Genomic DNA, 26,005 nt, shown 5'->3' with positions numbered 1-26,005 from the left:
TTACCAAAATTAAAAATATAGAATCTATACCAACAGTGAGGACAAAGAACCAAAAGATCTGTAAATGTGCCCAGGCTGGAAGCGACAGCAACTGAGGGAGAGTTGAGGCCTGGTGTGGAGGGACACGTAGGCAAGGGCTGGCACTATTGTGAGCACATGTGCTACCGGCTGGCCTGTCCTCTGGTGGCAGCAAGGCTTCCCTTCTCCCAACCAAGGGAGAGCGAGTCCTTTAATAACAATTATTTATTGAGTTCCCTATGCAGACACTGAGGGCACAGCATGGAGCAAGAGATACGGCTTAGAGTCACCTGGGGAAACTCTAGGAGGCTAAACAACTTAGCTCATAAATGGAGGTGACCGGGTGACTTGAGTCAAAGGGGTCAGATGAGAAAGGGATGCAGGAACTGAAAGCAAGAAGGAGTAAAAGTTAATGCTGTGATGAGGGAGGGAGGAGGCGAGAAGGAAGAGCATCCAGTGTCCAAGGCAGAGGGAGCAGCAGCATCCGAGGACCTGAACGCAGCCCACATCAGTGAGAGGAGAGAGCGAAGGGGGCCAGGTGAGTCCAGGAGGGCAGCAGAGGACAGGTTCAAACCTGTGGCCTTTCTCTACAGAGTAAAGAGGCATCATTAGAGTGCTGTTTGCAGGGTAATTGGTGGGTAGAAGGAAAGAAGGAAGGGAGGATGTTGTGTTTTGGAAGGAAGTCTCAAAAGAGATGTGGGGAGAGCAGTCAGGAAGCTGCTGCAGCAGTGGAGGAGAGGGCGAGTGAAGGGCTCAGGAAGGAGGAGAGCAGGCAGAGTCAAGCGGATTGAGGAGGGAAAAGGATGACTTGAGATGAGTTGGACAAGAAGAGAAGAAGAGGGCTCACAAAACCACCCAGCTTTCTGCCATGTGGGACTGCCCGGTGGGGGCTCTACAGCTCACGGATACCACAGCTTCAGGGGGTGCCATCCACTCCGCAGTCAGCGGGAACAGTGCCCCGAGAGGTGTGCACAAGCAGGAGCTGTCCCCCTGACCGGGGCCTACTGTCCTCCACCGTGTCACTCTCCTGGAGTTGTACGTAAGGGTGCCTGGAACCGAGTAGAATCAAGCATTTCCCCTGGAGCTGTTCAAGCTGGTTCCGCTGAAACTGCACCGTGAACGAACCTGGGCCCCGGAGGCTCCTGGGCACAGGCAGGTGGGCAGACCGAAGCCTCAGCAAGCAGCGACCGTGTTGGAGGCACATCCCGGGGTTTGCCTTCTCTCCACTGACCACTTTCACCAGTGCGTGCAGAGCCCTGTGCACGTGGGCGTCCGGCCATGTGTTCCACCCATAGGAAAGCCTCAGATGCTGCTTCTCCAGGGACCCAGAGCCAGTAAGTCCTGCCCCATTACAGTCTGCCCCAAGACCTGAGGCTGGCTCGCCCCTTACTGCTTAAAAGGGGCAGAAGAAAGAGAACAAGGAGCTGTCCAGGCCTCCCCCACGGACTCCAAAGCAGCCTGGATGATCCTGGGGCCGCTCCGCCAGGAGGTCCAGCTTCAATAAAACCAGAGCCCGCTCTACACTAACCAGCAGCAGGTACAGATGCTGGCATCACAGCAGAACAGGGAACGGGGGGAACTAATGGATTCTCAGTCGCCACTTTGCCTCCCACCTTCTCACTCACGCAGACAGATAAACTGTGGCTCTGTCTCAACTACTGTGCTCTGACAGATCAGCCCCCATAAAAGGGGATCCTAGAGATGCTAAGCCCTGGGTCCCGAGAAGTTCCCGGGTCCTGAACCCAAGAATGATCAAATATATTAAGGTGTTCACAGGCACCTGGGTTATTGTCCTGACCTGCCTGTTTATGGCTTATAACCTTGGATGAGTTTCTTAAGCTTTCTGTGCCTCAGTTTTCTCCCTATAAAGTGGGGATAATAATAATCATCTCTACCACACAGAGTGCTGGGAGGGTTGAGAGTGTTAAGGCCCTTGATCAGTGCCTGGCACATGGTAAGCAGCCAGGGAAGGTTCACTGTCATTCCTCAGTTACAAAGGGGTCTAACACTCACAGCTCCCAGGCCAAGACAGAGGCTGACAGGCTGCAGTTCCCTGCCTGCTCCTGGTAAGCTCTAACAACTGCAGCTTGTGAGGTGTCAGGGGACACGAGCAAGGCACTGACAGCATTTGTCACAAGAGGCTTATGAAGATGAATAAGATTTTTTCAAACCTCACTTGCTTGCCAGCTAGAGTTTTAACACTTAAGGAAATAGCCTGAACCCAATATACTGCGCACACCTTGTGTATATGCTTGAACTCTTGTTTCCAGGTCCTTCATCTCTAACTCTGCAGGGTCCTATCACCAAGAATGACAGCATCCCAGGGTGGGAGAGGCCTTTAAAATTCGTGGGGTCTGACCAGCCCTCTGATACGGGGACTCCTTCCACAGTATCCCTGCCAGTAGCAGCTTGCCTGTGCTTCTAGTGATGGGCAACTCACAATCTTTATAATTGAATACTTTAGTTTCTCCAGTAAGTGACCAGGCCTGCATCTGGTGCTAGTAATACAATGGAGAATCCAAAATAATTCCTGCCCTCGGGGGTCCTCAAACTGCGGCCCCAGGGCCACATGAGGTGGTGTGATTGTATTTGTTCCCATTTTGGTTTTTTACTTCAAAATGAGATATGTGCAGTGTGCATAGGAATTTGTTCATAGTTGTTGTTTTTTTTTTTCTATAGTCCGGCCCTCCAGTGGTCTGAGGGACAATGAACTGGCCCCCTGTTTAAAAAGTTTGAGGACCCCTGACTCAGAGATACAGTTAAGTGAATGCAGCAAGACATTGTATTTATTTGAACGTATCAATTAATTTCAATTAATCTTTGCGCTGGTTTGTACACATCCTTGATAAAAATTTAAAAATTAAGTTCTTTTCCCAGCAGAAATGCAATGTACTTTTGTGCTATCCAACCTACATCAGAAATAATGATTTTGAGAGCCAAATCCTTTTTGATTTGTGATATCTTAACTTTGCCAAAAGAACTAAAGAAAAACCAAGAAGCAAGGCCCTTGAGACAGCAAGGTGTAGAACAAATGGTCCTCAAACTTCTGTGCACATTAGAATCTACTGGGGCACGTGGCAAAATGCAGATTGCTGGTCCCCAACCGGTTTCTAATCCAGCAGGTCTGGCACAGGCCTGAGGCACTGTGAAAACTTTCCCAGGCATTGCTGATACTGTTGGTCCAGGGACCACACTTTGAAAACTCATTGTATAGTTGAGGCCTTGACCATTGAGGGGAAAGAGAAAGAGCAGGTTCACTGAATGCCTTCACCTGGGCTGGTAAGTGAGGTGAGGATGAAGTGGGAGGCAGTATCCGGGAGGAGGTAGAGCTTGTGGAGGAGAGGGGCTGGACTCGGGGCATAACCTGGAAAAAGTGGGATCGCTGCTGAGAGACTTTTCAGAATCAGCCACCATGAGCACCAGGGCACCCAGGAGGAAGCTAAGCTGATGTCTGCAGGTTCCCTGTTGCCATTTGAGCAAGCATTGCGTGTCACTCATGCTGAGGGGTCATGTCAGCAGTTCCTCCCACTTCTGTGTGGTTAGGACTGTCTAGTGGTGGGCTACCTGCCTGCCACCCAGAGACTGCCTGGTAGCAAACAGCCCCACCTTACCTTGGGCCAGCTGTACTAGTTTCCTAGGGCTACTGTGTGTAACAAATGAGCATAAACTGAGAGACTTAAACAATAGAAATTCATTCTGTTACCATTTTGGAAGCTCTAAGTCTGAAATCAAGGTGTCAGCAGAGCCATGATCCCTCTAAACGCTTTGTCCTTCCAGCTTCTGGAGACCACAGTCATTCCCTGGCTTGTGCAGCATCATTCTAACCTGTGTGTCTCCATCCTCACGGGGCTTTCTTTTCTGTGTCTGTGTGTGTCTCTCTGTGTCCTCTCCTTATAAAGACATCAATCTTATAATGCTCACCTTTATCCAGTATGACCCATCTTAACTATACATCTACAAAGTCCATATTCCAAATAATATCACATTCTAAAGTTCCAGGTGCACATGAATTTTGGAGGATATCATTCAACCCACTATACAATCCAAAAAGTACCATCACTGAACTTCTCTTTCCCTTTCTAAGAGCTCAGGACATGTGTTAGTCCCTGAAACAGAGGGCAGGGTTCTTGACAACCGGAGAAATGATGGAGGTGCAGGGAAATCTACGGAAACTGTACCTGGGTGAGAGTGGTCAGCATCACTCCCTCCCTGTGGCGTAATTGTGATAGATTGTGATGCTTTATGGTGAGAAAATGTGGAGTGCCACGGGAATGTGGAAGACAGGTGCTGATCACAGACTTGGGTGTCAGGAAGTTTCCCAAAGTTTAGAACATCTAAGGTAAGACATGAAGGGCAAGCAGGAAATGGGCAGAGGAAGAGCGGGGTGGGGAGAGAGACTGGAGTGTTCCAAACACAGGAGCACATGGACAAAGGCCCGAGGTGAGAGGAAATGTGATTCATTACAGGAGCAAGTGAAATTCAGGATGGCTGGGCTGCCACGTGTGCAGGGGCGAGGGTGAGAGGGCGTCTGGAGCATGAGCCCCTGTCCTTGTCTACTGAAGCCACACAGAATAATCCCGGCCCTTCTTCAACTGGAGAATCCTATGTACTTAAAGACAAAGACCTTGTTATCCCTAAGTCTTCTCGTTTCTAGGTTATATAGTCTTAATGCCTCCCAGGATCTCTCATGCGCTTTGGATTCCCATCCCATCGCCTACTCTCTGGTTGGCGTGTCCTGCAAGCCCACTCCAGCTTATCTAAATCTCTTGAAGTAGGAGCTCCAAAATGAAGACAGTGCCTCAACCCAATGCTGTATCAACACTCTACCCTAATGGTCAATACTCAGTGACCGCATCTTTCCTTCCTGGCCCAGGTGGAGAACTGGGCCAGGTTTCTGAGGCAGAGGCTGTTAACTATCCCTCATTATCCACTATCGCCTTCTTTCTCTTTATGATATATAAGCCCCCTGAGTTTCAGCTGAGCACATAGCTGCCCAGCTAGAGACAAACATACCTTGGAGCTGAGCATGTCATACGACCAAGCTCTGGTTTACAGAATCTTTTGGGGTTTTTTGTTTTGTTTTTAGAGACTGAGTCTCACTCTGTTGCTCTGAATAGAGGGTCATCCGTTAGAGCTCACAGCAACCTCAAACTCGAGGCTTGAGCAATCCTCCTGCCTCAGCCTCCTGAGTAGCTGGACGATAGCACCCACCACTATTACCAGCTAATTTTTCTCACTCTTGCTCAGGCTGGTCTTAAATTCCTGAGCTCAAGCAATCCACCCACCTTAGCCTCCCAGAGTGCTAGGATTACAGGCGTGAGCCATAATGCCAAGTCTCACAGAATCTTTTTTTTTTGGCCAGGGCTGGGTTTGAACCCACCACCTCCGGCATATGGGGCCGGCACTCTACTACTTTGAGCCACAGGTGCCGCCCACCTCACAGAATCTTTTTAACAAAGCCATTCACTCTTGTCTTCTTTCTCCTCTTATCCTGCTGTAGAGAAACAGTGACAACTGTAACAGCCTTGCACCCAGAGATGGAAGCCCCAGGATGAGGACAGCAAGGCAGACCTGCCCACCAGGGTCTCTGGATAACCTCTTGGGGTAAGCAGCAGCATGACCTCTCTAGGCTATGACCCACCTCTGGACAGTTAAATGAGATGGAAAAAAGTTCTGTAACCTTTGAGCCATTGTAGCTAATGCGGAGTCAGCCTCATGTGCTCCATTCACATCAGTGAATTTGGTACAAATGTAGACTTAGGGGTTCATCTACCTGTAAAACCATCCAGTAAATTTTTCAAAATGCCTACTAGGTGCCAGACTATATACATGCTGAACCTTGCACATGGGGGTATCAATGTTTTTGAGATAGGCAGTATATTATATTTGTTTTTAATCTTTATCACTGTGACTGTCAGGAGACCCTTGGTTCAATGTTAATGATTTCGGCTCCTTAATTTTTTAAATATTGAGTGATGAGACTGCTTTACCGAAGCCGTCTTCTTCAATCTTCAGAACAACATTATGAGACAAGTATTATTATTCTTATCTTATAAATTAAAAAACTAAGCCTCAGCTGGGTTCTACAGTGTGCACTTGTGGTCCCTCCTCTTTGGAGGCTGGGGGGGAGGGTCGCTTTAGCCAAAGAGTTAGAGACTAGCCGGGGCAATACAGCTAGATCCCATAACTGGAAAAATAAATAAATAAAAAGAAACTAAGCCTTTAAAAAAAATTGACTTTAGGCTAGGCACAGTGGCTCACACCTGTAATCCTAGCACTCTGGGAAGACGAGGTGGGTGGATAGCTTGAGCTCACCTTTTCAAGACCAGTCTGAGCCAGAGCGAGACCTTGTCTCTAAAAACAGTTAGGTGTTGTGGCGGGTGCCTGTAGTCCCAGCTACTTGGTAGGCTGAGACAAGAAAATTGCTTGAGCCCAAGAGTTTGAGGTTGCTGCGAGCTGTGAGGCCACAACACTCTATTGAGGGAAACAGAGTGAGACTCTGTCTCAAAAAAAAAAAAAAAAAAAAATTATTTTTTTACTTTAATTTGCTTAAAAATTAGCAAATATCTTAAAAGATAAAGAGCGAGTTCTAGTCTTCTGAGCAAGAATGACATAAGATCTTTCTTGCCTTTTAACATGTTTCCGAAATTTGATCCATTGACTAACAGTCCAGAAGACAGACCTATTCAACTTGATTTAGCCTAATGTTTCCCTAACGTACCTGCCTATAAGCCCCTTTTTTCAAATAATGCTGTTAACTTCCCACTGAGAAGGGCTGCTCTAGACATAATGGCAAAGCATTGAGATGAGAGACCCTCCTGTGTCATGTGTTCATTCCTCATCACTTCCAGGTGTTACACCTGATTGAAAATATTCCTCCAAGAGAAATTATATTCTTAGAAACCTCCAAATAATGATTTTCAACAAGGCCAGGGAAAACCAGTTTCTTAGGGAATTTCTGGGATCCCTCAAATCCTACCTGAAATGTTGCCACCACATCTGCTCTGATGACATCGCCAGGGAAAGAACAGGACTAAGGTTCCAATTAAGCACTTTGAAACAAAAGTGACCTCTTCATAAGACAGACAATATCCTAGTCTCATAATTCAGGGTGTTTATAAGTATGACTGGGCAATGTGATCTCATATAAATCCACCCAAATTTGGGAAATAGAAATTGATTAATTTACAGGTGAAGAAACTGAGTCAAGGGGACAATGACAGATTATCTGATGGGGTAGTTCCAGGCAGGTTCTAAATATGCCTACCAAGGACCTTTCTGGATAGAAATTCAGTCCTTCTATAATTAAAAAGCACAGAACCTCTCAAAACAAGCAACAGTAAAAGCTAGTAACTCCAGGCTGTGTGGGTAGACAGAAAAGGCGGGTTATCAAGGAGCTGGTCGGCTGGAGGGCTGGGAAGCTGATGAGTGCCCTCTGTCCCCTCCAGCCTTCCTGAAATAATTGCAGTACGAATGCATGCTCAGTAAGCAGCCGGCCCACTCTAGGGCAGACTTTTCTGGCCCCATTTGCAATGCCAGGGACCTTGATCTGGTGTTGTCATGGGGAAGTTATTGTTGTCCTCTTGACAACAGGTTTCCTAGGTGAACACCAAGCAGCCTGACCCTGCCCAGTGAGCAATGGGCCTGGGCAGCTGCTGTCCCCACACTGCCTTGCCCGCCCTCTCCTTTTACTCTCACTTGCTCAATCCACACCATGGCCTTAACGAGAGGCAGCATTCATTCTTACACACAAAGGCACTACAGAAGGCAGCTTGCAAGAGGGGTGTTGTCCATGGCCCTTTTCTACTTTGACCTTCAAAAGCGTAGTCAGCCATGAGCAGCCATGCCCACTCCATTCAACCCATGACCAAAATGAGAACAGCTCTCAGAAGAGAAACCTTTTCTGTCCATTTTCACAGAGCATCTTAGTGCCATAACTAAAACAAATGAGAAGCATAAGAAATCCTCCAGTGATGATCAAAGTCTGTACCACAAAGTGAAATAAAGCCCTCAGCCAATTAACCTGTGAAATTGATCAGTTAATTGTAGAAAGCTAAACCAAACAGTTCAGTTAAAGGAAATCCTCAGTTGTTTGTAGGGTTTCCAGGTTTAGCAAATCGAAATATCCAGCAATGCTACTCAGAATGGGTTTCTGCTCAAATCTGAAATGTCACCTCTGCACTGGGTGCTTTCCTGTGTACACAAAGCCTTCAAGTGTGGAAAACAGGCAATTTGCTGGTTCTGCTGCTCATTGCCACCACAGCAGCCTGGGGTGAGGGTGATGTTAAACTAACTTACAACTAGCATCTCACCTGCAGGAACCCAGATAGCCCTGTGTTAAACACAGGCACTTTCAACATCACTTAGGGTTTCAGTTTAAGCCCAAAACATCAGGAACTATTCAGACCTGTCTTAGAGGGATCCAACTCTTCTAAGATGCTCAGAACCCACTGGGTCTTCCCTGGGCCCCTTGTTCTTCTCCAGAGTGTCCTAGGATCCCCTCCTTAACTGAACCAGATTTAAGAAGACAAGGTGATCCTTCCCTCATACCAGCCTTAGAGTTTGTATCCAGTTCCAGAAATTTGTGTAGTTAGTACAGATCTATGACCACCCAAGGCAAAAATTTGCTGACTTGGAGAAACTTACTTGGTAATGGGCAATAAAGAAGAAAGAGCAGGGAGCAAAGAGTCAGGAGACCTGAGCCCGGAGGGGATGGACTGGCCATCCTAAGTTTTGCACCTCTCTGAGCCTCCATTTCCCCAGCTGTGAACTATAAGCTGCATTGCAGGATGTTAAAGTGGGGTCACATCATAGCAGAAAGCAGGATTTCTCTGGCTCTAGCCCACTGCAGAACTTCTCTGTGCCTGAGTCTCCAAAGAGTATCTCATGTGGGTTCCAAATAAGTCCTTTCCATTGTCACGTAGGATCCATGGCTTTGCTCCTTTTTGACTAATACATCTGGAGCCTTTCAGATATCTCCATGGCCAAGACCTCTGCTATCACATAATTTGGGGGAGGTTATATTTAAATCTCAAGATTTAAACCCACAGTGCCAGACCACACCACCAGTACTGCGGGTGCCAGTTCTGGGCTGGGACCTTCAATACTTTAGTATCTCGTTATAGCTTCTGGTGCCTGACCCAAAGGGCAGGGATACATATAAGTTTAAGCCCATTTCTTGGAAGCCTCACACACTCACTCACTGCAAATTAGATATATAATTTTCATTTTATGGAAAAGGAAAATAAGTTTCTGAATTATTAAATAATGGATCTTTGTCACAAGATCGGTAAGTGACAAAACCAGGATTTTAATGCAGGTTCTACTAACTCTAAAATCTGCCATTATATCACTGCACCACTGTGGGAAAATGGGGTGTCAGCTCTGAGGAGCTAATGTCCCCAGTCCTACACAGTTTGTGTACTATTTTTTCTAAGTGAGAAAGCCTTTATGCTAATAGACATCTGCAAACCAATTGCATTCATACATTGGCTAAAGTATCTAGGAAGAGAGGTCTACAAAATTATCTGTCAATTGTGTGTGAATACTCGTATAATCTGAAAAGGAAGACACTAAATCACTAAATTCCAAGAGAAAAATAAGACAAGTAAATGGACAATTCCCAGGGGACAAAATATAAATAACTAATAACTACATAAAAATCAAATGTTATTAGTAAATGCTTTTGAATTCATTAAGATGAGATGCTACATTTTACCTATGAAATTAGAAAAATAAAATAGTCAGTAGTCTCATTGGCTTCTAGTGCTTAAACTGGTACAACTTTTGCAAAAGGTAATTTGGTAACATATAGCAAGAATCTTTAAAAGTACAAATTATTTAACCCCAAAATTCTCATCATGGAACACAATACTAAAGAAACAATGAGAAACTCAGAAAAAAGATTTATTTACAAAGACAGTCATCAAAGTACTAATTATGGTAACAAAGCTAAAAGTAATAAAAATGTCTAATAATAGCAAATAGCAATTAAATACAGCCTTGTGATTGAATATTAAGCTGTTATTAAAGGGAAATGGTCAAAAAGCAAATGACACAGGAAAGTGCCCCTAACAAGTGCCCCTATATGTCTATATGCTTTATTTGAAAATAAAGATACAAAACTATTTGGACAGTATTATCATACGTTGACTTAGCAGACCGAAGGTGATATTTTCCAGTGAACATTTCTAGTACTCTCTACAACAATGTGTATTTACAATCAGAAAAATATATCTAACAAAGAAACCTCAGCCTCCTGCAGGTCTTTTTTCCTGGCATGCTGAGTTGGCTGAGGGCCTCCAGCATCACTAAGCTAAAAGAATATTGTGGATCCCTTTGGGCCATCATTTTTTCTTTTTACAATATCACAAAAACGAGGCAAATTCTCATTCACGTAAGTGATAATCCTAATAGGAGAAATGGTAGCAACCAGCTTTGTTTACTCAGTTCCAGGTTCTACTGTTGATCCTTCCTATATGTTGTATCATTTAATGCTCACAAAACCCTAGGAGACAAGCCTCACCACATTTGAAACATAAAGAAACTGGGGTTCAGAGAGACAGAAATCTTTCCCCCAAACCATATAGCTATAATGTGTGGCCCAGCACAGGCCAGAACCCAGATCTGACATTCCAGGATGCTCTGCTCTTTCTTTACTGTCTGACAGGTAAGACTAGCAAGAAAAATCACTGGCTATGTGGTCTTTTTAAATTTTGAAATGCAAAATTTGTATTTGTCCACAGAATGATGTCTTTGCATAGCAGTCGGGACACCTGATTCTAATTCTATCCCTCCTGACTCACCTGGTTTCCTTGAACAAGTCACATTCCCTGGATGTTCTGTTGCTGCCACATGTTGGGCTAGATCAGTTTCCCCGCAAGTTTAGCCACCTTGTCTCGTGAAAATATAGTATACAGGTCTGTCTCAAGACCTACTGAATGGGAATTTCTGGGTTTGAGTACAAAATTTTCTTGCAAAACTCCTTGGGATATTCTTATTCAGGATAAGAATTTCCCGGGACTGGTATTTGGGGACCACTATACTGGACAACTTGGGAGGTGCTTACTGTTCATATTCCCCAGTCATTTACTGTGTAGGGTCCCAAACCTGAGGGCAAGATGCGGCCACCACTGGATTTTAGATGGGTATGAACAGAATCTTGAGGGGAAGTGACTTGTTCACAGGGTCAGTCTGCATAAACGTTGGGGGCAGACCCAAGGAGAAGGAGGCACTGGGGGAAAGCATTATGAGTACTGAAGAGTAGGCACTGTCCAGCCCCAGAGGACAGCTGCAGTAGAAAGTAAAGGAACTGACCTGTGCAGTGGTTCACACCTCTAATCCTAACACTCTGAAAGTCCAAGGTGGGAAAGTTGCTTCAGCTCAGGAATTCAAGGCCAGCCAAGAACAAGACTCAGTCTCTATTAAAAATAGAAAAGTTCACTGGGTGTCCTGGCTTGCACCTATAGTCCCAGCTATTTGGGAGGCTGAGGCAAGAGGATCACTGGAGCCCTGGTGTTGGAGGTTGCAGTGAGCTATGATGACACCACTGCACTCAGAGTGACAGAGGGAGACTGTCTCAAAAGAGAGAGAGAGAGAGAGAGACAGTACCAAAAAGACGGCCTCATATTATATCTCCTAAGGAGCTTAAAAAAAAATACCATTGTCTGTGTCCCACCAGAGATCCGTGCTTAATTGAGCCTTGGGATTTTTTTAAAGCTTCCCACTTGATTCCATTTTGAAGCTAGGATTGAGATTCTGCTTAGCAGACAGGGACAGAAAGCCCTCGTGTACATACCCTTAAAACTGTTGAAAATCGGTATTTAAAGACGCTACTGGTGAGTTCACGATGAAAAACAATTACGTTTACAACAATTGGATTCTCAATACAAAACTTCCTCAGTACGATTGGGGGATAAATTCAATACCTCAGTCGTGGTTTAGTGGCTTGCCTCATGTGGTTGGTGGCATAGAAAGAATTCCGTCTCCAGGTGTGAGTCACACGAAGCCTGTCCTCACTGATTGGATTTTTCTTCTTCACTGAAGTGAGTGAATTGATCTGTTGTTTTGTCACTGCGCAGCTAAAGCCAGTGAGATGGTGCCAGCTACCACTTAGAGAAAAGTTATCATTTTGAAGTACTAAAGACAGCGGATGAATTGTGTTCATGAAATAGATGCTTCACTCTACTTTTTAATTTGCTCCTGTTTGAGTTAACTGAGAGTTTCTTCTTTATCTTTAAAGAATAGCATTTATGCAGCCACTCGAACTGCCAATCCATTACGTAAACAGCGTTGTTTTCCAAAGGACTGGCGCCGCCTAGAGGCCAATATGTGCAGCGTTTTGAATTTTTAGGGTCCGGTGAAGCAAGGGAGACTTCACACAGCAAAGATTCCGAAGCATGGGTGAGGATGCCAGAGTGGTATTTCAAAGGCAGACAGCAATACAATGAAGCAACTTAGGGAAGCCTGGCACAAAAGAAGCTTCTCACTGTCATTAAAACTATGACTTGGAAGCAGACAGTGGAGGAAGAGGTTGGCCAGTGCCTTTTCATACCTGACCTGAGTTTGCTGTCTGTGCACTGGAAGAGGAGCCCAGAGGGTCTGAAAGCTGAAACGTGGCTGAAACCTGAAGGGCTTGCAAATTTTTCTCACAAAGCCTTGAGAAAAAAGCGTGTACACCAGTGGTTTTCAGAGTTTGGTTTATACACCATTTACTTTGCATGCCACACTCAGAGAACCTGAATCTGTTGGCATGAGGCTGGGGAAGATGCAGCTTACTAGGCCACAATCATGGCCAAACTTTAGTTCTCACCAAAGCCCTGGAACAGCTGCCAAAAGCCCTTGGTTGTCCTGAATGGAGGATGGATCAGGTTCTCTTTTTATAGAGCACAAGGTTCAACTGAGGAAGAGCCATGGTGTTCAGGGCAGAGATTACAGCTCTTCATTTGCCACACACACCCTGAGGCTGACCTCTGAACAAGTAGCATCATTCTGGGCACCCCTGATCCAGGAATGTGTCCTGCTAGCTGTCTCAACCCAAATTAACTGGGCTGACTCCCTTAACTCAAAGTGGTAACCAGCTAATCTGATCCATTTATCCCTGCTAACCAATTAATGTTAATTAGCAAGGTCCAGGCTCCTGGTTCTCAAAGCTTAGCGCACACTGGAATCACCTGGGGCCCTTGTTGAGCCACATTGGTGGGCTCCACCCCCAGAGTTTCTGATTCAGCAGGTCTGGCAGAAGCCTGAAAATGTGCACTTCTACAAGTTCTCAGAAGATAATGCTGATACCACCAGTTGAGCTCTCTCTGCTTCTCAAGCTTTGTTGGGTAGTAGAGAGCTTTTAAAAACATTGATGAGCAAGCCCACCTCACCCCGATTCATTTAGGATATCTGGAGGTGAGATCAGGTTACCAGAACTTTTATCCCAGTGCTTCCGATGTACAGCCAAGTTTGAGAATTGTTGGTCTAAAACTGTGGTTCTCAAAGCTTATTGTGCACATGAACCTGTGGACTTTACTAGAATGCAGATTCCTGGGTTTCTACCTAAAGAAGTCTGATTCAGAATGATATCAGCTGGGCCTGGGAATTGGCATTTTTGACAAGAACCTCAGATGATGATACAAACCAAAGAGTAGAACCTTTATGGCATCTTAGAATCCCATGGGAAGTTTTTTGAAGAGCAGCGTACCCATTCAGACATTCTAGTCCAGTTGGTCCGCAATGTGACCTTGTCCTCTGCAATTTTTGTAAGCTCCCCAGTTATTTTAATATTTAAATATGCAACCAGACTTAGAGCCAGCGGTTTGCACATCAGTATTACTGTGGAACTGATGCCCACGCCCTACCTCAAAGTTAGTGAATCAGAACACCTAGGACTGAGACCAGAATATATATTTTTAGTAAGTCTCATAAGATATTCTGATGCATAACCATATTTGAAAATCACTGGTCTGAATTACATTTCCCTTTTCAACCATGGACTTCTGAGAAAATCTTTGAAAAAATATAGTATAAACAATTGTTATTCTCATTTCTGTTAAAAGGAGCAAGCATTTCTTGAGCACTTAGTATAAGCCTGCTGTTTTTAGTACATTCTTTTTTAACAGAAACTTGGCAGGATTTCCTTTGGGGAGGAAAGTAGAGGTCATAGTATGAGTGCATGTCATAGTATGAGGGTAATAATCCCTACTTGAGGGTACTTGGGGGTGAGACTTAGAGGTGTTTAGGTCATGGGGGAAGAGCCCTCATAAATGGGATTAGTGCTCTTACAAGGTAGGACCTAGAGAGTCTTTGCCCCTTCTACCATGAGAGGACAAAGCAAGAAAGTGACTTCTATGAACTAGAAAGTGAGCCTTTACCAGACACCTTATCTGCTGTACCTTGGTCTGGACTTCCTAGCCTTTAGAACTGTAAAAAATAAATTTCTGTTGTTGTTGTGTCACCCTGTCTTGATATTTTGTTATCACAGACTGAATGGACTAAGACATCAGGAATAACAGCAAGTCTGTTCAAATCCATATGCAACCTTCATGAAACAGCTCCAGTTGTAAGGTAGCTCCTGGTTAAAATGGAGATGTGACTCAAGATTGTTCCAGAGGACCCACTTTCCGAAATGAAGCTTCCTTTTTTTACCATTGGTTTACTGGGTGAACACACAACTTTGAACTCTGCACAGAGTCCTTGGAAAAGCTCCTTTGCCTTCATTTCTCCTCCATTCTTGAGTATATGTGTTTCCCCTGAGTTTTGGTGGTCTTTGGCTTGGATTGAGTAAAGGCAAAATCTTCAAACCTTGATCTTGAGTGGCACCATCAACTCACAGGACACCACACATTCAGGACATGGTGCCATCTAGGATGCAGCCCAACACCTAATGAGTAGAGTAGTAGTGGTGGCATCACAATGCACCCTGGGGTCGTAGTATAAAACTAGAAATCTCCCTAATGCATGCGATACAAAAAAAACCATGGCGATTTTCATTAAGAAAGAAAAAAAAGGAAAGGGAAGGGAAGGGAATGGGAGGAGAAGGGATGAGAGGGGAGGAAAGGGAAGGGAAGGGGAAAAGAAAAGAAAAAGAAAGCATGTTTTTGGTGTCTACTTTTTCTCGAGTTAAGAGCAGATGTTCTTGTGCTGACATCAATGGAGACATAGAGACTGGGGAACAGGTAACATTTAATACCATTGTGACAAGTGGATTTTCTTCTTGCTCATCTGTAAATGTGTGACCTAGAATGAGATTGGTATTTCCTCAGAATGTCTGGATCTTTTCCCTTTTTCTACAGAGTTCATACTTGTAATATTTTCTTTTATGGCCAACATATAATTAACACGGAGAAATAAGAGTGATAATATGTCTGTTCTAAATTTCTGAACAATCTAAAATTTCCATACCCAGATAGAAGATTATGAATTACAAATCAAATAAGAAAAAAATGTCACTTTCCTTTATTTACCATGACTGATGTCATCTGACTTTTGAGCTGGGTAGAAACGAGCATGATAGGGGAAAGCTTCAACTTATATTCAATTAAAAGATAATTCAGTTAACTCCAGTATGAAACATTATTTTATTTTGTCTCACCCCAATGTCTTTGGGGTCAATTCCCCATCTTTCAGGATACATCCTCCTTCCCTGTTTTTTTTTCCCCGATGGCTCCTGAGTCTCAAGGTAAACTTCTGTGTACTTGTGGTGGCAGGACAGCAGGGGAAGAGGATGGTCCAGCTGCTGATATCCAAGTCCTTGCTATTGACCATGATGGACACCTGAACCTGGAAATCATTGCGGGGGGGGGGGGGGGGCGGGGCCCTCATTCCACCTCATTCTGGTGGAAACTGTGCCAACACCCACAGCTGGCATTTGTTATCCTTGAGGTAGGCTCTGGTTGCAAGTCTTCTCTCTAACCCAGATGATTGCTTATCTCCTCTGGCCCATTGGTTTCCTTAGCATTTCTGTGTTTCCCTTGAGAGTGTAGACTTTCCTCGTTGCCTTCTCTCACCTACAGGCATGTGCAACATTCTAGGAGACAAAGACTGTTCTCTGCCAACGACCTCCACCCTTCTTCAGCCATTTCCAACTGTCACTCTGGCAGCACTGAAGCATAAAGTTTCCCAAGGTAGTGAGGGATACACCCCATTACTCCAGGATTAGAAACTCATAGTTGTCTGGCAACATCTAGCCCTATTCAAATAGAACTCTCTATCTATTGCAGGTCAACATGTGCACAGCTCAGAATGGCTGGAGAAAAACTCACCATTGTGAAGATTGGTCTCATTTTATATTCAAGGTCATGATCTCAAGTCGGCCCTAATGCTGCCCTAGATCATTCTTCCCCCACTTTCTTATTTCCCTCCTTCTCTTCTCTCCTCCAACCCCTACCACTTCCTCACTCATACTTTTGTTCAGTTCATACAAAGCACTCAATGGAAGCTCAAGTCACTCATTGAGAATATGGACACCGACAATAAAGCTCCTCCAGGCTTGTCCCTCCCTCTACCCAGCAGCACTTATATTTGGGCCCACGTAGTCTGCCTTCCCTCCTGTTACTATGGACAAGCAACTCATTCTCCTAACTCCACCTCAGCAGTAGATCCCATTGCCAGCAACTCTCTCCGCCTGCATCATCATCTTTTTTTTTGTTTGTTTGTTTATTTGTTTGCAGAATCAATCCCACAGATTTAAACATACTGCAATTTTGTGTCCTACCTTGAACCTACATGCTCTTCCATCCCCTTCCATCATCACCCTGCTTTTCCGCTCCCCTTGTCACCAAAGCTCCAGACAAAGTTTGTTTGTGCTCAACCATTTCAATTTCCTCCTGGCTTCCCCTTCTTCCCTCCTGCCTCTGCCTTCATGCCACGGAAACTGGTCTTTTCTGAAGCTACCAGTGCTAAATCCTGTAGTCAATTCTCAGTCCTTGTCCTGTTTAATGTATCAGTAGCATCTGCCCAAGTTGGGTTTTCTCCTTGAAAGGCTTTTTTACTTGTCCTCCTGGACATCTGGTTCTCTTATGACTTCATGGTCGACTCCTGACTCCTCCTTAGACATCTAGGTGCAGAGTGACCCAGAGCTCAGGTCTTAGGACTCTTCTCCTCTTTTGTACTCACCCCTTGGGTGTTCTCATCCCCTCTCCTGGCTTTAATGCCATCTGCTTATAACTCCAAAAGTTCATTTTTAGTCTAAAGCTTTTAAGTGAACTCTGGATTCAAATATCCAACTATCTAGTCCACAGTTTCATTTGGGTGACCAAAAGGCATCTCAAACATGACATGCCTACAAGTGAATTTATACCCCTGTACTAGGTTCCTTCCACAATCTTCCCCACTGCAGGAAGTAGCAATCTTTCCAGTTCCTCCAGCCAAAATTCCTTGCCTGCTCTCTTCTTCTCAGATTGCCAAGGCCCATCCATCAGCAAATTGTATTGGCTCTGCTTTCAAAATACATCCAGAATTCACACTTCCCCTATCTTCACTGCTGCCTTGGTCCAGCTCATACTTATCATTCGCTTGAATTATGACATTAATTACCTGGCCTCCAGCTTCCACCTTTGTCAGCCTTCAGTTTATTCTTAATACAATGGCCAAAGTGATGCCTTTAAACTGAAGTTAAGTCAGGTCACTCCTCTGTTCATATGTCTCCAGAAGTTTCCATCCCAGAGAAAAAGCCAAAGTGTTTTCAAGACCCTACACATTATGACTCTCACCCCTTCTTGCCACTGGGCCCTGTGGTTCCCTTCCTGACCTCACTTCCTGCCTCTGCCCTCCCTTCATTCTGCTCTTCTTGAACACACTTAGCTGGTTCTTTCACCTACTTCATATTTCACTCCAATGTTGCCTGTTCAGTCAGGCCTTCTATATTGACCCTACTTAAAATTACAAGCCTTTTCCCAACCCCACCTTATCCACCTCCTTGCTTTGTTTATTTTCTCCATATCATTTTTTTATTTTTGCAAATTAAAACATGTATGTTCATTTGTTCATTGTCTGACTCTTCCATTAGAATATAGGCTCATGAGGGCATTTTCACTGGAATGGTAGGTGCTCATGAAATATTTTTAAATGTACCTTATATCAGGCACAATGGCTCAAGTGATTGTGTTTGGGTGGCTGAGGCAGGAGGATCTCTTAAGTCCAGGAGCTCAAGACCAGACTAGACAACACAGTGAGATGTTATCTCTACAAAAAAAAATTTAAAATATTAGCTTATCAGCCAGCTATGGTGGTGCCTGTAATCTCAGCTACTGGGGAGGCTGAGGCAGGAGGATTGCTTAAGCCAGGAAGTTTGAGGTGCAGGGAGCTATAATTAGATCACTAACTCCAGCCTAGGAGACAGAATAAGACTTTCTCTTTAGAGAGAGAGAGAGAAACATATCTTATAGTTTCTACTCATCACTCTCCAAGTAAGGTTTTGTCCTAGACAGGAGGAACCAGGGTTTGCAAATCTTACATCTTGCACTTTTTTCTCACTCATTAAAGACTTCAAATGTGGCAGATTGAATATAGCTATTTATCTCCATTTCTCCTCAAACTCATTTTCCAAATTAATAGATAATATTTAAAATTTAAAAACCAATGTTTCATGTAATTTTGAAATATGTAGGTAACCACAAGAAGATAAATCAAAAAGAGTTGAAAGTGGTTGCTTCTGGGGATTGAAAATTTGGGGAAGAGGAGGAATAAGGCAAGGGAATTTGTGGCTTTTTTTCTTGTTGTTTTAAGCATTAGAGTATAATTCGACTGCAAAAGAATATCACTTTGATAAAAATGAAACAAATTCAAAAAGAATATTCAACATTCAAAAAGAATGAATAAAATACCATTAGAGTGGGAGATTCTTTTTTTTTTTTTTTTTTTTGTAGAGACAGAGTCTCACTTTATGGCCCTCGGTAGAGTGCCGTGGCCTCACACAGCTCACAGCAACCTCCAACTCCAGGGCTTAAGCGATTCTCTTGCCTCAGCCTCCCGAGTAGCTGGGACTACAGGCGCCCGCCACAACGCCCGGCTATTTTTTGGTTGCAGTTTGGCTGGGGCCGGGTTTGAACCCGTCACCCTCAGTATATGGGGCCGGTGCCTTACCGACTGAGCCACAGGCGCCGCCCAGAGTGGGAGATTCTAATGCAATTCTTTCAAAGCAATGAGATCTAGGAGGCAAAAAATAAATACGGACACAGAGGAACTAAACATGATCAACTCACTTGTTTTAATAGTTAAAGGACTTGACACCCATTGAAGGAAATACATTACAAAAATCGATCATGAACTTGGCTGTTAAGAAAACCTCAAGAAAATATGAAAAGTAGAGATTTGCAGACCTCATTCTCTATTAAGAATCCAATAAGATTAGAAATAAATGATACATAAAGGGAGCTTTGGAAATTTAGAAATTCTTTTTCTTGCTTGACACAGGCTAGCTTTCAACAACACTTTCTCCCTGGGGATACGATACATAAAAAGCTTCATTTGACAGTCAAAGCTGAGAGATGACTTTGGTGTCTAGCCAGTGACTGCCCTGCCCCTGAAGCATTGAAACTCATTGATTAAAAGGATGGGGAGCCATATGGCATCTCAATTTAAGGGGAATAAAAAATACATTAAATAATTTTGAAAATATCATATCCATTATTCATAAGTATGGCCATTACTTTATATCCAGAGCCACAAATTGTCAATCAACTGATGGAAAAGAGTAAAACTGCCAATCTCAGTTGTACTTCTATGCCCGTTCTTGGTCAACTTCTCTGTTAAGAACTAATAAGCAGCGAGGCAACAAGATTTACTAGTGGATGGAATTTCAGGCACTAGCTGCGTCGCAGTGGTCCTCAAACTGCAGCCCGCGGGCCACATGAGGTGGTGTGATTGTATTTGTTCCCATTTTGTTTTTTTACTTCAAAATAAGATTATGTGCAGTGGGCATAGGAATTTGTTCATAGTTTTTTTTTTAAACTATAGTCCAGCCCTCCAATGGTCTGAGGGACAGTGAAATGGCCCCCCATTTGAGGGGGGGTGTGAATACGTATCCTCAAAAAGTTTGAGGACCCCTACAAAGAATACCTAGGGCTGGATAATTTATAAAGAAAAAAGTACTATTTGGCTCAAGGTTCTGCAGACTGTATAAGAAGCATGGTGCTGGCATTTGCTTGGCTCCTGGTGAGGGCCTCAGACTTTCCACTCATGGCAGAAGGCAAAGGGGAGCCAGTTTGTGCAGAAGTCAAAGAGAGAGAGACAAAAAGAAGGTGTCAGGCTCCTGGTTTTAACAACCAGCTCTCACAGGAATTAATAGCACAAGAACTCACTTCCCCCAAACAGGGAGGGCATTATTCCATTCAAGACCCAAACACCGTCTTTTTAGGTCCCCCTCTACAACTCTGAGATAAAATTTCAACATAAATTTTGGGGGACATACAAAAGTATTTAAAGTATCTGGATCAGTGCTTCTCAAGGTGGTGTGCCTGTTGAAACGCATATTCTTAGGGCCCTCTCCAGACCATTGAATCAGAATCTACATTTTCCCATAGGCGTTAGATGGACTTTTTTTTTTTTTTCTTAAGTCATAGTTGTGTACATTAATGCGATCATGGGGCACCATACACTGGTTTTATAGACCATTTGACATGTTTTCATCACTCTGGTTAACATAGCCTTCCTGGCATTTTCTTAGTTATTGTGTTAAGACATTTATATTCTACATTTACTAAGTTTTTAAGTGTGCTAAAATTTGAAAACTACTGATTCACCTAACTCCCTAACAATAACCATCTCTTAACCCAGAGTGAACTATCAGTAAAACCAAGGAAGGAAATGGACCCTACGTGGTAGCTTTTGGTTTTATTTCATTTTAGGATTTTATTTTTTTGTCTATTACTTTACAATTTAATTCAAATGAAAATCTTAAGAGTAACTACATGATGGGCCTGAAACACAACTATTTTATTGGGTTATTTTTCATCATTTTGACTGTGCTTCCTCAGCCAATCTAGTTAAGGGAACAGTGGAGTTTTAGCCACACATTGAAGATACATATTCACACCTCATTTGTTCATTGTCCAGGAGGATTCCCCACTAAGAATGCCTTCTCTAATTAGGCAGGTTATTAAAAAAAAAAAAAAAATTAAAAGTTTACAAATCTTTTAATTGATATTTCAACTTCTAGAAATACATATATCCTAAAAGTCTCAGACAAATGTGCAGATAGGTTTAAACAAGTATGTTAATTGCAGCATAGTTTTTAATAGCAAACAACTGGAATCAGCCTAAGTATCTGTATCAGTTAGAACTGGGTTTCTCTGCATGTAAGGGAACATTGAAACAAGATAGAAACATATTTCTTTCTCATGCAGCAGACATAGGCCATCCAGGGCTAACCTGATATCTGAGAGATTTAGGGATAGAGTCCTGCCAGAGTCTGCAAGGAGAGGCGGCCAGTCCAGGAATTAAGGATAGGTTTTATTTTAAAGGACCAAAAGTCAGCGCAGCTCACACAGTTTCAAGGCACTTTTATTAGTGTAGTTGGAATGTGGGAGGGGGTCATGAAAGGTGAGGGAAGTCATCTTCCCTGCAGAGCGACAAGTGCTGTATCCAAGACTGATTTCTGAATTACTGCCTTCCACAAAAGGCGTTAATCTTGCATGAAGCCCTTATCTCTAGTGCCAACCAGGATCAGGATAGGAGATCCTGATGCTTCCCAGGAACACCAGCCTTAAAACATTTCAGGAGAGGAGGGTGGGGGTTGCTGTGACCGTGCCATTTGGTGTCTGACCTGCTTTCTATCACTAGCTGTTCTTGCAGGATGGCTATACCCTTGTCAGGGTCATGAAGATTTACAGGAGTATGGAAAGGGGGTTGCTGTAATCATGCAATCTGGTTTCTGGCCTGTTTTCTTTTCTTTACCTGTCTCCCAAATAGCTATGCTTTTGTCAGAGTCCTGAGAATTTCTTCCCCACAGTAACTTCACAGTGTCATCAAGGACCAAGATTTCTGTCAGTTCAACATCCTCAAGAAGCAGCTTCCATTCTTCAAGGTCATCTCATGATCCAAGATGCCTGCTGGGTCTCCAGCTATCACCTCCTTCTTCCATGCAGTGGGAAGCTGATAGGAGGCAAAAGCAAAGGGGAACCACTCTCAACTGAATCAGCCCCCTTTGAAGAGTTTTCCTTCAAATTGCTAATAACTGTTCCATTACATCTTTTGGCCAAAACTTAGTCAGTGGCCACACCAGAATGGGAGGTATAACCTTTAACTGGACATAATATATTCCTAAATGAAATCAGCGTTCTCTTATTAGAAAGACAGTGAAAATGAATCTTGAGCATTCAAACACCTGATTTTCCTCCAGTAACTCATGATATGATATTGGTTAATCAAATATGCACACATGATACATATTATGCAGTCATTAAAAGTCATGATTTAGAGAAATCTTCTTTGAAAAGGAAAATGCTTATGAAAATAAGTGGGAAAAGACAGATTAAATAGTATATAAGTTCAATATGATTTCAACTTTTATTCTTATAAAACACAAATATGCATAGAAAAGACTGACATTATAGAGTCAAAATGCTATCTGTTGACTCTGTAAAGTAAAAATGTAAATAAAATAAAGTAAAATGGTACTGTTTCTTCTTCCTGTTTTCTACAGTAAGCGTGTATTACATCTGAAATCAGAAAATATCCAATAAACATTATTTCTAATTGGAAAATAAGCTGAAAAAGGAAAATACCCATGATATTCAGTACTAAAATAATATGAGAATGCAACACTCCTCCTTTACTAAGCTTTCTAAAGTCCAATTTATCCCTAAACTTTCAACACAAGACAAGCCTTTTCCATAAGTGCTTTACTAAACACCCCAGTCAACAGTAATCTCTTCTTTTCCAAATAGTTTATGACCAGTGGTTTTAGTGGCACTGGTATAGAACTCGCTAAACTGAAGACTTGCAATGTTATTTAAATGTTGCATGCAACCTTACTTCTCCAAGTAAATTATAGGATTCCTAAAGACAAGGCATTGGCCTCTTCTGGATGCTTTCTAGTAGTAAATGCTCCAAAAGTTACTTATTATACTTAGTGATTAACAGGAATAATTTTATTTGTATCGTAGTATGCACGTAGTATAATAGCCTCTGAGAGAATCTAATTGCTGTTGAGGATTTATATTGATACATAAATGAGGACAATGGAAAATGTCATTGCATTAAAAAAAAGTTCTTATATTCTAGATAACAAAAAAAAAGACAAACTGCACACCAAAACTTTTTTATTTCAGATTGTGCTTACTTAGAGTATAAATTGAAGTACTTACCCCAGAAAAGATGGTTTTAAAGGATATTACTAGCAAAAATAAGATTTTAAGACTTCCAGACAAGATGGCAGATTGAACATCTTTCTAAGCACATAGAAATGTTGAAGTAAATAAATAAAAAATTATTTCAAGCAGGGCTTGATAGCAAAAAAAAGAGGAATCTCCTGATGCCAGACATGAAGAAGGAACCTAAACTCACAGTGGCGGAGGAAATGTAGGCATGGAGCCTTCTTGGGGTCCTGAATTTGTCCAGATAAATTGAGTTTATCTGGAATGCACTTGGGCTGGGAGTCAGTGGGCCTTCCACTGAGCCTGTCCTAATAAGAATAAGACAATCTACTGTAGGGGCTGTGGGTGGACAATGCAGGCCAGACGGCTTAGAGAATGTGGAAGAGCCTCTCCCAGGATCATGATTACTAGAGCAAAACCAACTTTGATCAGACTGACAGAGTAAGATGGCAGTTTACACCAGCTTCAGAGATGTGCAGCTGATAGTGAGCAGGAGCCAGGCAAAGGAGGAATTCTGCCTGGTTCCTGCTTACTATCATCTGCGCATCTCTAAAGAAGAATTTCTGGGGACCAGGCACAGTGGCTCATGCCTGTAGTCCCAGCACTTTGGGAGGCCCAAGGCAGGTGGATTCCCTGAGCTCACAAGTTCAAGACCAGTCAGAGCCAGTGTGAGATCCCCATCTCTAAAAAATAGCCGGCATTGTGGTGCATGCCTGTAGTCCAGGCTACTTGGGAGGCTGAGACAAGAAGATCACTTAAGCCAAAGAGTGTGAAGTTCCTGTGAGCTATGACATCACAGTACTCTACAGAGACTGTCTCAAGAAAAAAAAGTTCTGTTGCTATAGAGGTGAGCAAAGACTCAAAGCCTACGCAGGGACCGGTAGAAATAGTACACTCCTTGCTTCCACCACCATATGACCATGTTTGCTACATCCATTCACCACCTCAGAGAGCAAACAGGGTACAGGTGGAAATCTGAGGAGCTGGACATGTTTAAATCAAAAGATTGAAAATTAAACTTAAAGGTACTATTTCATTGGACCACATTTACTGGATTTGAATTAAAATTTAGATTTTTTTTCCCCTACTATTTCTTTTTTTTTTTTTTTTAATTTTTTTATTAAATCATAACTGTATACAATGATATGATTATGGGGCATCATACACTCACTTCATAAACCATTTGACACATTTTTATCACAGTGGTTAACATAGCCTTTCCGGCGTTATCTCAGTTACTGTGCCAAAACATTTACATTCTACATTTACCAAGTTTCGCAAATACCCCTGTAATATGCACCACAGGTGTGATCCCACCGATTCCCCTCCCTCTACCCACCCCCCCCTTTCCCACTTCCCCCTATTGTTAAGTTGTAGCTGGGTTATAGCTTTCATGTGAGAGTCCCAAATTAGTTTCATAGTAGGGCTGTGTACATTGGGTATTTTTTCTTCCATTCTTGGGATACTTTACTAAGAAGAATATGTTCCAGCTCCATCCATGTAAACATGAAAGAGGTAAAGTCTCCATCTTTCTTTAAGGCTGCATAGTATTCCATGGTATACATATACCACAATTTATTAATCCATTCGTGGATCGATGGGCACTTGGGCTTTTTCCATGACTTAGCTATTATGAATTGGGCTGCAATAAACATTCTGGTACAAATATCTTTGTTATGTTGTGATTTTTGGTCTTCTGGGTATATGCCCAGCAGAGGAATTACAGGATTGAATGGCAGATCTATTTTTAGATCTCTGAGTGTTCTCCATATATCTTTCCAAAAGGAATGTATTAATTTGCATTCCCACCAGCAGTGCAGAAGTGTTCCCTTTTCTCCGCATCCACGCCAACATCTCTGGTCTTGAGATTTTGTGATATAGGCTAGTCTCATTGGAGTTAGATGATATCTCAAAGTAGTTTTGATTTGCATTTCTCTGATGATTAAAGATGATGAGCATTTTTTCATATGTCTGAAGGCCGTGCGCCTGTCTTCTGCAGAGAAGTTTCTCTTCAAATCCCTTGCCCAGCCTGCGATGGGATCCCTTGTTTTTTTCTTGCTGATGCGTTTGAGTTCTCTGTGGATTCTGGTTATTAAACCTTTGTCAGAGTTATACCCTGCAAATATCTTCTCCCATTCTGAGGGCTGTCTGCTTGCTCTGCTTACTGTGTTCTTAGCTGTGCAGAAGCTTTTTAGTTTGATCAAGTCCCAGTAGTGTATTTTTGAAGCTGCTTCAATTGCCCGGGGGGTTCTCCTCATGAAATACTCACCCAGACCAATTTCTTCAAGGGTTTTCCCTGCATTCTCCTCTAGTATTTTTATAGTTTCATGTCTTAAGTTTAAATCTTTAATCCAATGAGAGTCTATCTTAGTTAATGGTGAAAGGTGTGGGTCCAATTTCAGTCTTCTGCAGGTTGCCAGCCAGTTCACCCAGCACCATTTGTTAAATAGGGAATCTTTTCTCCACTGAATGTTTTTAATTGGCTTGTCAAAAATCAAATAGCGGTAAGTAGCTGGATTCATCTCTTGGTTCTCTATTCTATTCCAGATATCTACTTCTCTGTTTTTGTGCCAATACCATGCTGTTTTGATCACTATCGATTTGTAGTAAAGTCTGAGGTCTGGTAGTGTGATTCCTCCTGTTTTGTTTTTATTTCTGAGTAATATCTTGGCTATTCGAGGTTT

General features: G+C 43.0%; 1 pseudogene; it reads left to right on the top strand.

Annotated features, from left to right (window-relative positions):
• Nucleotides 1-438: 438 nt before the first annotated feature.
• The window catches only part of LOC128596999 (SIN3-HDAC complex-associated factor-like), a 180,780-nt pseudogene continuing 155,213 nt past the window's right edge, over nucleotides 439-26,005 (top strand).

Source organism: Nycticebus coucang, chromosome 2, assembly GCF_027406575.1.
Source record: "Nycticebus coucang isolate mNycCou1 chromosome 2, mNycCou1.pri, whole genome shotgun sequence".
In the NCBI taxonomy this organism is placed as follows: Eukaryota; Metazoa; Chordata; class Mammalia; order Primates; family Lorisidae; genus Nycticebus; species Nycticebus coucang.
The sequence above is the reverse complement of the archived record's forward strand: the minus strand, read 5'-3'. Positions and strand labels throughout refer to the sequence as shown.